The sequence below is a fragment of the Schistocerca serialis genome, chromosome 2, assembly GCF_023864345.2.
Source record: "Schistocerca serialis cubense isolate TAMUIC-IGC-003099 chromosome 2, iqSchSeri2.2, whole genome shotgun sequence".
In the NCBI taxonomy this organism is placed as follows: Eukaryota; Metazoa; Arthropoda; class Insecta; order Orthoptera; family Acrididae; genus Schistocerca; species Schistocerca serialis.
Window position 1 is genome coordinate 574,023,491 of NC_064639.1, and position 15,149 is coordinate 574,038,639.

The window sequence follows — 15,149 nt, forward strand, 5'->3', positions numbered from 1 at the left end:
AACGTACAGTAACTTGTTTGTAAGTGTCAAGTTGGTATCTGAAAAATTAGTAAAACTCGGCGGGGCGGTTCAGGCGCTTCAGTCCGGAACCGCGCTGCTGCTACGGTCGCAAGTTCGAATCCTACCTCGGGCATGGATGCGTGTGATGTCCTTAGGTTGGTTAGGTTTAAGTAGTTCTAAGTCCTAGGGGACTGATGACCATAGATGTTAAGTCCCATAGTGCTTAAAGCCATTTGAACCATTTTTTTCTGTAAAACTTATCCTTTTTGATGACAATCAAATATTAATTTTTCAAGAACGCTTTTCTTTAAAGTAAAACGCTCGTCCATCATTCTTAATAAAGTTTTGAACATTTTGTCGTGTGTGCAAGGCACCTTACGTCACACGAAGCCACAGATTGTTTATAACAAGCAAAAACAAATTTTTTAGTGAGTAGTATATTATTTACTTTAACTGCCGCAGCTGCTGATTTCTATCTCCTTTCGAGAGCGACAATAACCCGGAAGCAAAACAACATGTTGAGAATGAGGTAAGTTACTTTTTTCAGGGCAGATCTCACTTCGCATTCTTATGAGGAAACAGTTCGTTGTCAGAATTAGCAGGTTTTGTGCTAAGCAAGCACATTAATTTGCGATGAACAGTGTGGGTAATCTCAAAAGTTATTTTTCTTCTGAGTAGAGCAGTATTTCATTTTTGCAGACATTTCAAGTCAGAGGTTGCACTTCATGTCACGCAACTTTCATAATGTAACGGGTGCCCAAAAAGTAAGGAATTTGAATTTTGAGCCATTTTGTCATATGACAGTTGGCAGCCGTGGTTTTTTCATGTTTATTATCTGCGATCTTTCTCGTTAGTAGCCTGAGAGCTTTTGTGTGGTAAGCATTGTTGCTTGATGTTTATTTTGGTCATGGAGCAGGTGACAACTGAGCAACGTATCCAAGTGATAAAAAGTTATTATAAAAACAGTGAAAGCCCCACGGCAACAGTTCGTGAATTGCGTGTGACACTCGGACGTAATGCTGCACACAAGAGTTGAAGCCTGCGGATCGTGAAAAGAGACATCGATTTGCTCAGTGGGTCTTGGCTCGACAAGCGCACTTCTACCTCAGTGGATACGTCGACAAGCAGAACTGCAGAATTTCGGGTAACGAAAATCCGCGAATGCTTGTAGAAGACGAGATGCACCACAACGCACGACTGTGTGGTGTGGGGTCTGGGCAGAAAGACTGATCGGCCCGTACTGCCGTCATCGTGAACGGCGACCGTTAGCGAAGCATGCTTTCTGATTGGTTTTTCTCTCTTATTGATGAAAATGACGATTTTGAGTTTCAACAAGATGCTGCGACATATCACACATCCCGTGAAACGACTGCTCTGCTGATTGAAAAGTTTCCTGAAAAAAATATCTCTTTGCGTGGCAACCAGATCATGCGTTCTTACGTCTTGTGATTTTATTTGTGGGGAATTGTGAAATCAAAAGTGTACGTGAACAAACCACAAACAAGATACCAACTGAAGGATGAAATTAAAATCGTTATTAACGTCACCCCAACAGATGTGAACGCGTTATCGAGAACTGCAGTGAACGCATGGCTCGTTCCCGCGCGGCCGTGGGTGGTCATGTGGGGGATATAGTTTTTCATACATAAATGGGAGAAGTTACTTAATGTGTTCGTAAAAAGACATTATATTTTCAATAAATTTTGTATGTTCTGTACTTTGATGTAGTATCAACATCAAACTAAACATGTACTACGTACCTACATGTTTACTTTGACGTTGATACTACATCAGAATCTGTCAGGAAGTTTTACATGAGAATAGTTTATGATCTGAAAATTGCAGTAGCCAAAACCGGCAATAGTGCAGTGTAAAAGTTTTTGTGATAAAGACGGACCTGTAAAATAAAGAGACAGCATTTTAATTGACGTAGGCTTCTGCGTCACAGACGAGACTGGATCAGTCGAATGGTTCAAATGGCTCTGAGCACTATGGGACTTAACTGCTGAGGTCATCAGCCCCGTAGAACTTGGAACTACTTAAACCTAACTAACCTAAGGACATCACACACATCCATGCCCGAAGCAGGATTCGAACCTGCGACCGTAGCGGCCGCGCGGTTCCAGACTGTAGCACCTAGAAGCGCTCGGCCATCCCGGCCGGCTTGGATTAGTCGCACAGGATGCCTGGTGTAAGTACTCGTGAATAATTTTTCTCGATATTCTCTTGGGCCTTGAAAATTGTGTTTCACTTTGTCAAGATATACGTCGCAAGAGGTAATCATGCGAGGTGTCGTGAAGCTGTGACAGATATGACAACTCTTGTTCAAAGTGTTACTTGCTGTATTTAATATCCTCTAGCGGTGTGTAATCTGACAAAACTTCAGCTGTGAGTACTAGACGCGCGATTAGACTTCTCTGACGAGATCGTTTTGTTTTCAGACTTTGTCGATATTCAAAAGACATTGTTGTTCTTGGCTTTCAGTTAACTCCGTTACGCGCGCTGTCAAATAGTCCACTGCTTCAAGTGAACAATGATAGACTACGTGAAGCAATTCACGGCTGGCCAGAGATGTTAGTGCGTATCGCGTTAGACAATTGACGATGGATTTTAAATTAAATTGCCCAACCATATGATGCTGTTTCGGCTAGACAAGACACTTTCTAGTGTTTTTCTAACGGCAAGAGCAGGCTCGCGGGCCGTGCTTACTTTCTGCTCAGCCGCAAAAGCAGATGACACTGTTAATGGTCTTCCGTGTAGTGCCTACTCTACAGCAAGCGATTGAGCGTCATGCCTTTTGTGATGATGCAGTAGTTCCGTCTTCGGTTGGCGGCAAGAAGGAGGTAGTGTGTCATCCAGTAATAGCCCACAAGCTCCTACTCCCGGCTTTCGGACCAAAAATGTCCCCAGTGAGTAGCGGAAGTAAGGATGCGCAAACCGATCACTTTTACAGAGCATTGATTCACGTAACTATGACAACAAACAGACTACGGTATTCAACAAGACAGTCAACGATATTATACAGTACATAGATAGATACAACGCTGAGGACAACGATGTACGATGTCGCCGACCTTCTGCAAAAATGTTCAGCAAAAGACAGGAATACGGCACTACAACTCACTTAGGAATGAAACAAACCGAAATATATTGTGCTTTCTTATTCGTTGATGGAGGAATTTCTTCTGTCACTCAAGGTTTCCTCGCCGTTATCTTCCACGTACCTGTCTTTGTTCAACTTCTGTAATTTCCCTTTGCAGTGATGTCCGTACCACTTGAATTGAAATGCCTATTTTATTCATTATCAAAGCATCTACTGCCGTAGAGAGCTTCAAACATAGCTGTTCATTCCTCAGTACTTCAGTACTCCAGCTTCTTTCGTAATTGATTCTTCCGGACGATACTTTTAAGCTTCAGTCTACTCGTCATCATTAGTAAGCTGTTTGAATGCATGGTGTCTGTTCCTTCGAAAGAACAAACAACCACGCCGATCCCGCGACTATGAAACACTATATGTAAATTGAAAGGGGGTCACTGCTATCAGCTGCAGTGGGACATTAAGCAGAATCAGCGGCGACGTGCGAAAATGTGTACCAGATCGCGATTGGAACCCGGGGTTTCCTGCTTACTAGGCAGGTGCGGTAACCACTGCGCCATCCGGGACACAGCGTTGTAGTAACTGCACAGACTATCTCGGTACGCCTCACAGTCGATCCACACTGCCACCGAGCACCACCTACCCGCAGCCCCTGTCCAGTGTGAGGTGTACCGAGACAGTCCGTGCAGTTGTGATAACGTTGTGTCCCGGATGGCGCTGTGGTTACCGCACGTACCTACTAAGCAGCAGTTCCCGCATTCGAATCTCAGTCTGGTACACATTTTCATTCGTCGTCGCTGATTCCGCTTAATGTCTCGCTGTAGCTTATATCTGTCATCCCCCTGCAATTTACATATTAGTGAGCTATGACCTGAGTCTGCATCTGCTCCTGGGTATGTATTAGAATGCAATATCTCATTCCGGAATCTCTATCTGGCCAAGATGTAATCCATTTGGAATCTTAGAGTCTCCTTACCTTCACCAAGTATACCTCCTCCTCTTGTTATTTTTGAACACTTTATCAGCTATTACTATTTGAAATTTATTCCATAACTCAAATAGTCTTTGTCCTCTGTTATTCGTACTACCGAGCCAATATTCTCTAATAAATATGTCGTCTATTCTTTCCCCTATTACAGCATTCCAATCACCCAGAAACTAAAAGACCCAAACTTGAAAAAAATAGCAGAAAGAGGTATAAAAAAGTAGGACACTGATGACATAAGACACAAATTCATAGTAGGCCAAGTGCACGAAAATGACACTTTCCTTTCATTTTATTAACTTCAAAGTGATGTCTCAAAACTTAACAATAATTTATGCTTTTTTTTCAAATTAATAACGGTATGTTCTATAAAATTATGAATTTGACATACTTTATCTAATCTGTGGCATTACCAAAAATCGACTAGGTATATACTTTTATGGTCTCTTATTGTAAGAGTGGCTCCTGTTATGCATAGCAACACACAGTCTTCGGAATATTTTTTTTTCTTGTAGAATTTTTCCTATGTTTTGGAATGCTTAAGAGAGAACCTACTGAAGCTTTCTATGGATGTATGTATGTATTGCAGTGGGGACCTAGAAACCTCGGAGAGGCTTCGTCCTCGCAGTAGCCAGCCCTCAGTGGAACACATTCCCACAACAGGCTACAGCAGTCCACTCACCTCACCGCCGCCCTACACAGAACCCAGGGTTGTTGTGCGGTTCGGCCCCCAATAGACCTCCCCCCCCCCCCCCCCTCTCCCCCGGAGAACGTCTTATTCCAGACGAGTGTAGCCCCGTGGTAGAGTAATGATGGTGTACGCGTACGTGGAGATAATAGAGGTAGTGTTTGCTCAGCAATCGACGACGTTTAACTGAGGCGGAATAAGGGAAACCAGCCCGCATTCGCCGAGGCAGATACGGAAAACCGGCTTGGAAAGCATCCACAGGCTGGCCGGTATACCGGACTTCGACACTAATCCGCCGGGCGGATTCGTGCCGGGGACCGGCACGTCTTCCCGCTGTGGAAGCAGTGCGTTAAACCGCACGGCTAGCCGGGCGGTCTTCTTCTAGGGATAAGATTTGAGGAATAGGAAGAGACAGAGTTCATTGTCTTATGGCGAAGCTTACATAATTATCTAATGTTTCTATGGCACGAGTGACCATTATTCTCAATGAAACGTCGAAAAGCATCAGACCGTTCCCAGCCTGGCTGTTTTCACTTTCATTAGTATAGAAATCACATCTGGTACCGATTAAAGTCATTTGTAGGCCAATCAATCCATAATCTTTTATTCAAATAACGAGGATTATGACAGTGACTGTGTAAATCAAGCTATCTTTTCAATCTCATTTCTATCTGGTAACTGAGAATTTATGCATGTATGTAACATTTTCTTGCGAATTGAAGCAGGACGTCGGTGGCGAATGGGGACGCTCCTGGCCCAGGGAAGACAGGTACTCTGAAAACTCGTTGTCATTCTGGCACCACCGTGGCGGACGCAGCTAGCTCTTTCCGAAGACATGCACTTGGTCCCGACGAATGTGCTAAGAAACCTGTGACGGATCGACTCCTGCATAATGGTCGTTTCACAGTATGTCCCTTCCGGCAGCGTGCTTCCTGCACGGGATATTGTGCGTTATCTGGTGAGTTCGTAGAAATCTGGTAGAGTGAAAGAAAACATTTCAGTCCCCCGATCGTGAAAGCTACGACTTGGGTGCTCTGAAAAGACAGTTAAAAAATTCAGCTCGCTTTCCAATATTTTGTCAGAGGAGACTACGGATTGGTAGATAAGGACGCGAAGTTCTAATATTAACCTGCTTCTCGTGACTCTCGGAACACTGCGAATTGGAGAGCGAATCATTCTTGGACAATTTTTAGGCAGTCCGTAATGGGAGAACGTGAACAGCTCAAAAACTGCAGGATTGGCTAGTGCTATGCGAACTTTGTACTCACTGGTGAGCGATATTTTTCGCGAAAGACTCTGAGAAAAGCGAACATAGAAGATGTGTGCACTTCGCATTCTGGTGGCAGACTAAAGTCTAGTAGCATTCGCATTCTATATTTTCATTCCTCTCTGATGTCGGACTTAAACTCTGGCACTAGATGCCTTTTGGAGGAGACTTGGAAGTTGACGGAAGGAATTCACTTGCAGGGCAAACTGCGACAAGACAACCCTCTGCAACACTCGGTCTACACGTCCACATGCGCTCAGTGGTAAGAAAATCTAGCGGCAACGGCTGGTTGGGGCAGAACGCAGTTAAATAGCTGTTCCAGTAAATTCACTCTGGCTTTTCATGACTAGGCGGACAGGTGCGTTACATGTATTCTCTTGTTCTCTTTCCAGCAGGACCATGCAGTCACCAATTTCATTCTACAGACGTGGCGTGTATCAGAAAGTTGATCTGCACGAAATGTGTAGCCCTGTCAGATTATCTTTACCAACCGTACTACAGACGCAGGCAGCTCTGCGTGAAGTCAGATTAGTTGCTGGGAACCTACGCTAGTAAAACGTTGTTAGAATTCAATCGTTTATTCACAATGTTTACAATTCGCCGTTCTTCTCCACCAGCCTCGGCTGTTGCTGATCAAGCTGCGTGTTGGATTCTAGCTGACGTCTATCCAGCTCAGCTGTTGCACACCCGGGAGATGTTAGCGACCCTAACGCTGTGGTGTGTTGCCAGGGAGCGGGGTCAGCCTTTGCCCACTCCGAATTATACGACGACTCTTGATAACCCATTAGTAGTTTACCTTGTGTTGGTAGTCACGTGGTCGATTGATATCCTCCCTACCTGCCTGGTAGGTTTCAGCACTCAGAGGCGGCTGGATGTGGACCATAAGAGGCCCTGTTGTTGGCTTCCACGTTGAAGGTCAATGACGACAACACTCCGTGACGTGTTATCGGAAGACAGTCAGTTTCTCCATTGGTAGAGGTAGGCTGCGAGCAGCATGAAGTTAATCAGGTAAAGACCACCACCTCAAGTACATCCTCAGCTTTTTGAAAGACTGTGCTGGAGCATCTACGACGTAGATTCACTACAGTATCGTAATCACGGAATCAGTTGCTATTACTGTGAATGCCATCAATCCGAATGCTCAGTTCATGACGAGCGCTTGAACGCTCGAGCATTTAAAGGGAGCTAGCATAAGGCTATCGCACAAGGCTCAGTTCTAACGATTTCATGTGTCCTTCTTACTCTGCTATATTCACTTGACAGGCTGTTAATTGTTTGTCATTTCCTCGCTACGTGCTCTTGTATAAGAGGTGGAGTTGCTTGCGCCATGTCTTATGAGCTAACGAAAATGATTCTCTTACTTCTTCGGTTTACTGTAGCAGTCTTCTTTCCGCTGAATGCGTGCTCTCACTCAGTGGACAGTGTCGTGATGTGTCGAAGGCCTGATCCACGTGCGATGTACTAGCTTGTTACCTGCTTCCTCCTCGCCACTGGTATGTGCAAATATTAATGGCTTTAATAAAAACTTCTAATTTCCAATCCCTTACTATTTTGTGCCATAACAGTACCATCCCTTATTAAAACCTAGTTTCCTATCTCGTTTTGTATGTTTCTGCTGTGTGCTCTAGTAGAAATCTTGTGCACACTTACGAGGAGAACACAGCAAGTACCATAACGCGATTTACCCAGAACTTCGCTCAGTGGCTTATCCTTGGACACTCGACTGTTTCTAAGAAAACGACACTCAAAATTTTCGGTGTAATTTAGATGTCTTTGAGCGCTCTATAACGTCATCTGAAATGATGTAAAATTGCCATCTCATTCATTTTTTTAAATTCATTACCAGACATACAATTGGTAGACGAATAAGGATAACGTTGTTTCAAATGGTTCAAATGTCTCTGAGCACTATGGGACATAAATTCTGAGGTCATCAGTCCCCTATAACTTAGAACTACTTAAGCCTAACTAACCTAAGGACATTACACACATCCATGCCCGAGGCAGGATTCGAAACTGCGACCGTAGCGGTCGCGTGGTTCCAGACTGTAGCGCTTAGAACCGTTCGGATGCCCCGGCCGGCAACGTTGTTTCAATACTCATCAGGAAACATTCGTGTAGTAACCTACTACGGACTTGGACTGATAAATGAGAAAAATGAATAATCGTATTTCGCACACGTGGACCAAAAGTATGAAGTTGTCACTGCACCACCACTTCGGCTGTACGAAAACTTTGACCATCGTTTTCTCAAAAACGGTCTAGTATCTACGGATAAACCGAAACACGTGTTCGCTTATTTTGACTTCTTTTCCATTGGCAAGAGAACAGTACGAACTTCCCTTCAACGATTTGATTCGTATTGACGAGGTGTGTAGCGCACAACTTGGATTTCAACATGTAAATTGGAAGACGCAACGCTCAACCGGTTTAGAGAAAGTTGAGTTTGAAAATTTTAAGCATCATATGTAGTCGCACATACTCCAGAAGTCCGCAGCCGAGCGAATAAGAGCTCAGTTTAATATGAGCCAGCTCTCTGAATCGAATCCCGCTATCGTTATTACTTTTTGTGACTCATTTGCACCATTATTCTTGTAAAAGGAGTATACTGGGACACATTTTTATATGGCACCCGAGTATGATAAACAATAGGCTTTATAAAGCGGATCGCTGACTGTTCACGACCGCAGAGCGAGAGATAGTGCTTCTCGTTCTGCAGTCGTGCAGTCAGCGATCCACTTTATAAAGCCTATCACAGACATGCATCGTTTATCATGTTCTGATGTCATACACAAATGTGCCCCAGTATACTCCTTTCTGTGTGACGGCAGAGAACCGTTTATGAACTTAAACCAAGATCGTTTTGCAGCAGACACACTGACAAAAATCATGGACATGCAAAATTTCGACGTCCCTTACATCTGCTGTATGACGCGATAGTTATTGTTTTCGATGTTTCTACGATAAACCAACTTACCTGTTAGCAATACGGTGGAAGCACGCACATTACAAGGGATTATATATTTTATTTCATTGGTTCTATACAGTTAGTGCCTACTGGATGGTGTAATATATCATACGTGGTGTTATCGGGCAAGCTTTTTTCAGAATTCTTCCATTCTCGGCGTTTTGGCTTTGGTTGGCTGGCTGGTTCAAATGGCTCTGAGCACTATGGGACTTAACATCTGTGGTCATCAGTCCCCTAGAACTTAGAACTACTTAAACCTAACTAACCTAAGGACAACACACACATCCATGCCTGAGGCAGGATTCGAACCTGCGACCGTAGCGGTCCCGCGGTTCCGGACTGAGCGCCTGAACCGCTAGACCACCGCGGCCGGCTTTGGCTTTGGTCTGTGCTGGAGTGTTATTTTGGGGATGATATTTCCCGTGTACTTATAGAACATCCCTTAGACGTTAGTAATTTTTGGGCATTTTATCCCCGTTCACAGTAGTGTCCCATTCATTATTAGTTTTTCCCCTGCCTTTGCCTTGCCTTTCGCGGGCAGGTGCTCTACCACCTGAGCTACCGAAGCCCGACTCGCGCTCGGTACTCACAGCTTTACTTCTGGCAGTATCTCGGCTCCTACCTTCCAAACTTTACAGAAGCTCTCCTGCGAAGATAAATAGCGCACACCGATCGCCAAATGGCACCCCGGTCGATGTGGGGATGCTTCCCCTCAACCACATTCGGCGAGTTGTGCTGCTGAAGTAAACCATAGATCGCCTTCGTGGATGTCAATTGTGCCGCCAGTATCACAGTACGGACGTAGCCCAGTGCAAGGAAACTCGCTCGGCTGTGGATCCTCTGAGCTGTAGCGCCCCTACGAGGCGTATAGCATAAGCATGCCTGTAGCTGTCAACGTCGATTTTGTCAAAAACGGTTTAAGTTGCATCTTCCTGTTCACGCGTGTTGAAGTCCTAGTTGTGCCCTATACACCCCATCTATATGAATCAAATCGGTGAGTAAAAGTTCGTACCATCTCCTTGTGAGCGTAGTTTCTGGGTAATCGGGTTATGGCACTTGCCGTAGTCTCGTCTTGGCTCATGCTTTTGTTTTCCAATTAATAAATTCCCCTCATGAAGCAGGTAACAGTGAATTATGGGAATACCGGTAGGTAGAGTTCGGTGCTAGGATCACCCTTTGCCCGTATGCGTTTTAGCCAGATCCGTTGCGTGACTTACTAAGCATTGAGTTTAGCGGAGATATGTGCCGCTCAGCACGCCCAGAGTGGGGCAGATCAACTACAGACGCACACCGTTATTTCGCACTGCCGTTCCCCAGTGTCGATGGAACGGTCGGCATACAGATGTGAGCAGACAAGTGACGATGTTTGCGCCCCGGTTAGGTGCTGTGTGCTGTAAGAGCTGCGTAATGTGGGCGCGGCGGCGCCGCAGAGAGCGAAGGGGGCGACGTGCCGGGAGCCGGACGCCAGCGCGGGACTCATTAGGCGCGTCCACGAGTGGCGCGTCGGCCCTCGTGTGAGTCACGTAAGTGCGGGCCGGCAGAGATAGCGGCTCGCGCGCCGTCGCTTGTTTGCAAACTGGAGCAGCGGCTGCCGCCTGCCGCCCGCTGCTCGCTGGCCTAGTTAGGCGGCCGTCCGCGGCGCGGCGCTGCGCGCTGCCCTGCCTGGCTCGTCCCAGAGCGGCCCGGCTCGAGATAGCCAAAGCGGTGCCTGATAAGCGGCCGGGTTCACGCGCCGTTAATCTGGTCTGGCTGCCGCCTACCACGGGCCGGGGGAGCTGAGGTGAGGTGAGGTGCGTGGCGGTGGTGGGGGTGGGCGGCGCTGTGCCGGTAGGGGTGGGCGGCGGCGCCCTTTGTCGCAGCTGGCCACTGCATTAGCCGCCGCTGCAACCGCGCGACGTGCAGCAATGCATTCTAGTTCGCTTAACTAAGCACAATGGCCGTCTTTATGTCCCAGCCAGACGGAAAGCTTTTATCACTGCTCAGCAGCAAGAATACTTCTCAGCTCCTCTGTGGTGTACAAACGTAACCCGTTACACGTTGGTAAACTGGAACCATGGTGTTAGAAACATCTCAACAATGTTTCTCTGTTATCGTAGGAAATGACTTAGTTAACATCTTACGTTTAAAGTTAATTTATGTACCGGGTGATCAAAAAGTTAGTATAAATTTGAAAACTGAATAAATCGCGGAATAATGTAGATAGAGAGGTACAAATTGACACACATGCTTGGAATGACATGGGGTTTTATTAGAACCATAAAAATACAAATGTTCAAAAAATATCCGACAGATGGCGCTTCATCTGATCAGAATAGCAATAATTAGCATAACAAAGTAAGACAAAGCAAAGATGATGTTCTTTACAGGGAATGCTCAATATGTCCGCCATCATTCGTCATCAATAGCTGTAGTCGAGGAATAATGTTGTGAACAGCACTGTAAAGCTTGTCCGGAGCTATGGTAAGCCATTGGCGTCGGATGTCTTTCAGCATCCCTAGAGATGTCGGTCGATCACGATACACTTGCGACTTCAGGTAACCCCAAAGCCAATAATCGCACGGTCTGAAGTCTGGGGACCTGGGAGGCCAAGCATGACGAAAGTGGCGGCTGAGCACACGATCATCACCAAGCGACGCTCGCAAGACATCTTTCACGCGTCTAGCAATATGGGGTGTTTTTTTGTGGTTCTAATAAAACCCCATGTCATTCCAAGCATGTGTGTCAATTTTTACCTCTCTATCTACATTATTCCGTGGTTTATTAAGTTTTCAAATTTATACTGACTTTTTAATCACCCGGTATATTACATTTATTAATTGTGAATGAATTACAATTCTTCCTTTTCGCCGGCCGGGGTAGCCGAGCGGTTCTAGTCTGGAACCGCGCGACCGCTACGGTCGCAGGTTCGAATCCTGCCTCGGGCATGGGTGTGTGTGACGTCCTTAGGTTAGTTAGGTTTAAGTAGTTCTAAGTTCTAGGGGACTGATGACCTCAGAAATAAAGTCCCATAGTGCTCAGAGCCATTTGAACCATTTTTTTCTTCCTTCTCCTGGCATTACCCACACCGAACGAGGTGGCGCAGTGGTTAGCACACTGGATTCGCTGTCGGGAGGACAACAGTTCAAACCCACTTCTGGCCATCCTGATTTAAGTTATCAGTGATTTCCCTTAAATCGCTTCAGGGAAATACCGGGACAGTTTCTTTCAAACGGCACGGCCGGCTTCCTTCTTCATCCTTCCCTCACCGATGTCCTCACTGTTTGGTCCCCTCCCCCAAATTAACCAACCAACCGACCAACCTTATCCCCTACGCCCAGAAGGTAGGCACTTCAATATGGATCTAGTAGTTCTGCTTGCAGAGAGCAGTTGGATGTCCTTCTGGTCCCCCCTGTTGTGTCAGCAGAAGAGCCAACACCGTGTTACTAGAGGAGGCCGAAATGTACGCGTTTTAGCTCACGCAGGCTGGCGTGAGGAGGGAAGAACTATACTGACGTGAGGTCTGGAACATGACAAGGAATTAGAATTCAGAAAGCGGACATAATTAGTTTGATACTTAACTTTAATCCATTAATGATGAACGTCGCTCTTGACGGTACATGATTCACAATATTGTCTGTTCAGAATTCATTCTAATTACTGAATATGGCGCCTTGCTAGGTCGTAGCAAATGACGTAGCTGAAGGCTATGCTAAACTGTCGTCTCTACAAATGAGAGCGTATGTAGGCAGTGAACCATCGCTAGCAAAGTCGGCTGTACAACTGGGGCGAGTGCTAGGGAGTCTCTCTAGACTAGACCTGCCGTGTGGCGGCGCTCGGTCTGCAATCGCTGATAGTGGCGACACGTGGGTCCGACGTATACTAACGGACCGCGGCCGATTTAAAGGCTACAACCTAGCAAGTGTGGTGTCTGGCGGTGACACCACACCCCCAATATAAAATTTTAAATTTAGAGCCTAACTACGCAGAATGTGAATGCGCAGGTGACTCCATTCACTCACGTGCAGCAAACGTTGACATAATTTCTGCATACAGAGTGCCAAAAACTGTACGACTTAAGAGCATCTAAGTCATTGGTTCCTTACCAGGAGTTAATTACTCCCTGACGGGCAAAATGTAATCTTCTGACTGGTAAAAACAAAAGGATCAACCTTGTTTCGGTCACGAAAGTCGATAATTTTAAAAAAAATCATTACTGTTAATCACTGTTTCATAAGAGTGCAATACAGATTGCGTAAGCTACCAATAAATACTTCTTTTTTCAAATACTACACTGGCATGTGACACAATGTAGCGAAGCATGTCGGATTTGTTGTTGACAAAGATTTGGTCAGCTTGTGGATATGCCTGTTGACCTGTCTGCAATAGGGTATTACTGATTAGGCTGCAAGCCCATCTCTCACACTAGCAGGAAAGCATCCTGTGTTTCTCTTAGCCCATAAGTTCTGAAATTCCTTGACGAGTCTCTTAGTTTTCAAAATGCATTATTCTCCGAAACGCAGATGAGAAATTTGGCAATTTATAAACGTAAATATAATGTAAATATAATCGCTTCCACACATCTCATATTTTCTTGGGTGGCGGAGGAGGGGCGCGACGAAGAAAGGGGGAGAGGAGGAAGGTTGTCATGACCCGTAGACCGCCTCTCCTGAACATCAATGTTTCGATTCGTTCTACAAGAGGTATTTGCAATAATTTCCAGCAGCTTTATCGGTGCTGAGAAAAGTTTGCTTTACCTTTTTATTTCGGTTCATAGTTTTGATACAATTCACGGAAACTTTAGGCAGACTAGATCTACTTTCATGCTATGAACCACTTGAGAGCCTAAAGATATAAATGACACTGGATGTCGATACTTATGTTTGATAACTGTAGTGTCTCTGTTACAGGAGATCCTAGGTACACCGCCACACGGGGAAATTTTTTTTCGCTGAACAGGACCACCCCAAGCAGAGGCACCGTGCTGGACAATAACGCAATAAGCATCTTCCAGCAGGCCATTGTACACGCAGGTCCACAGGACCCAAACCATGCTTTGTTGCCACGTCCGGTAGTTAGCACACTGGACTTGGATTCGGTAGACGACGTTTCAACTATGTGTCTGGTCATTCAGCTTCAGGATTTCTGATATTTCCCTAAATTGCTCTAGGAAAATGCCGGGATGATTCCTTCCAAAGGGTAAGGTCGATTTCCTGCCCCATATTTGAAACACGCTAGCTTGTCCTCCGTCTCAAATGACCTAAATTCCGACGGAACGTTAAACCCTGATCTTCCTTAGCTGCCACGTCGGGTACAACGGAGATTCTCTAAAACAACTGACATGTTAAAGACTTAAGAAGATAGAAAGTTTGATGTCAGAGAGACTAAATGTGACACAATTAAAGCAGGATTGCTTTTGGAGAGGAACTTTCTTGGTGAGCGTGTATCTTTTTTGCATGGGAAAAGCGGGTTGTACAAAACTGAGACGAAACTTGCTACCAAATAACTCTACTGATAACGTAAAGAATCTAAACTGGCCAATCAGATGTACTGAGTCATTGTAGCAATTCCATGTGTTCCAGTGTCACACAATAATGTATTCAGTACGTATATAGTTCGACTCGGTGTCTTCATTTTTCAACAACGAAAGTTAAAACTTTCTTGCGTGCATCAGAAAATTCGCCAAATTGTCCCCTACAACCTTCTACTCCTGGGTATACAGCAGGGGTGGACTGTCATACCTGCCTCGCCGTGTAAATGATGTAACATTTCTTTATCATGAATTTTCTGTCACTTCCAACACACTGTATAAGGTATTAAAAAACAACAAATGTAAATCTGAAGGTCTAGACTAGAAAGTCAAAACATTCTGGAATAAACATCAAGTACGGTTAGAGTTGGACTTTCTATCAACTGCGTGATCCTTGGGATCAGAGTACTTGTTCAGTTGGAGCATGATATGGCACGTTATTGGCCGTGGTCCGTTCAAAAAATTCCTTATGTTATTTACAGAAACCATGGGAACATAAAACTAGATAAATACAGGGTGAACCGAACTTCATCGATAAAATTTCTGACGTTTTCAGCGATTTTTCTTACTGTATGATATTAGAAATCCTTCCCTGAACATCGCGTGTTATGGACCTGGATCGACCTTCTCGTAACTGG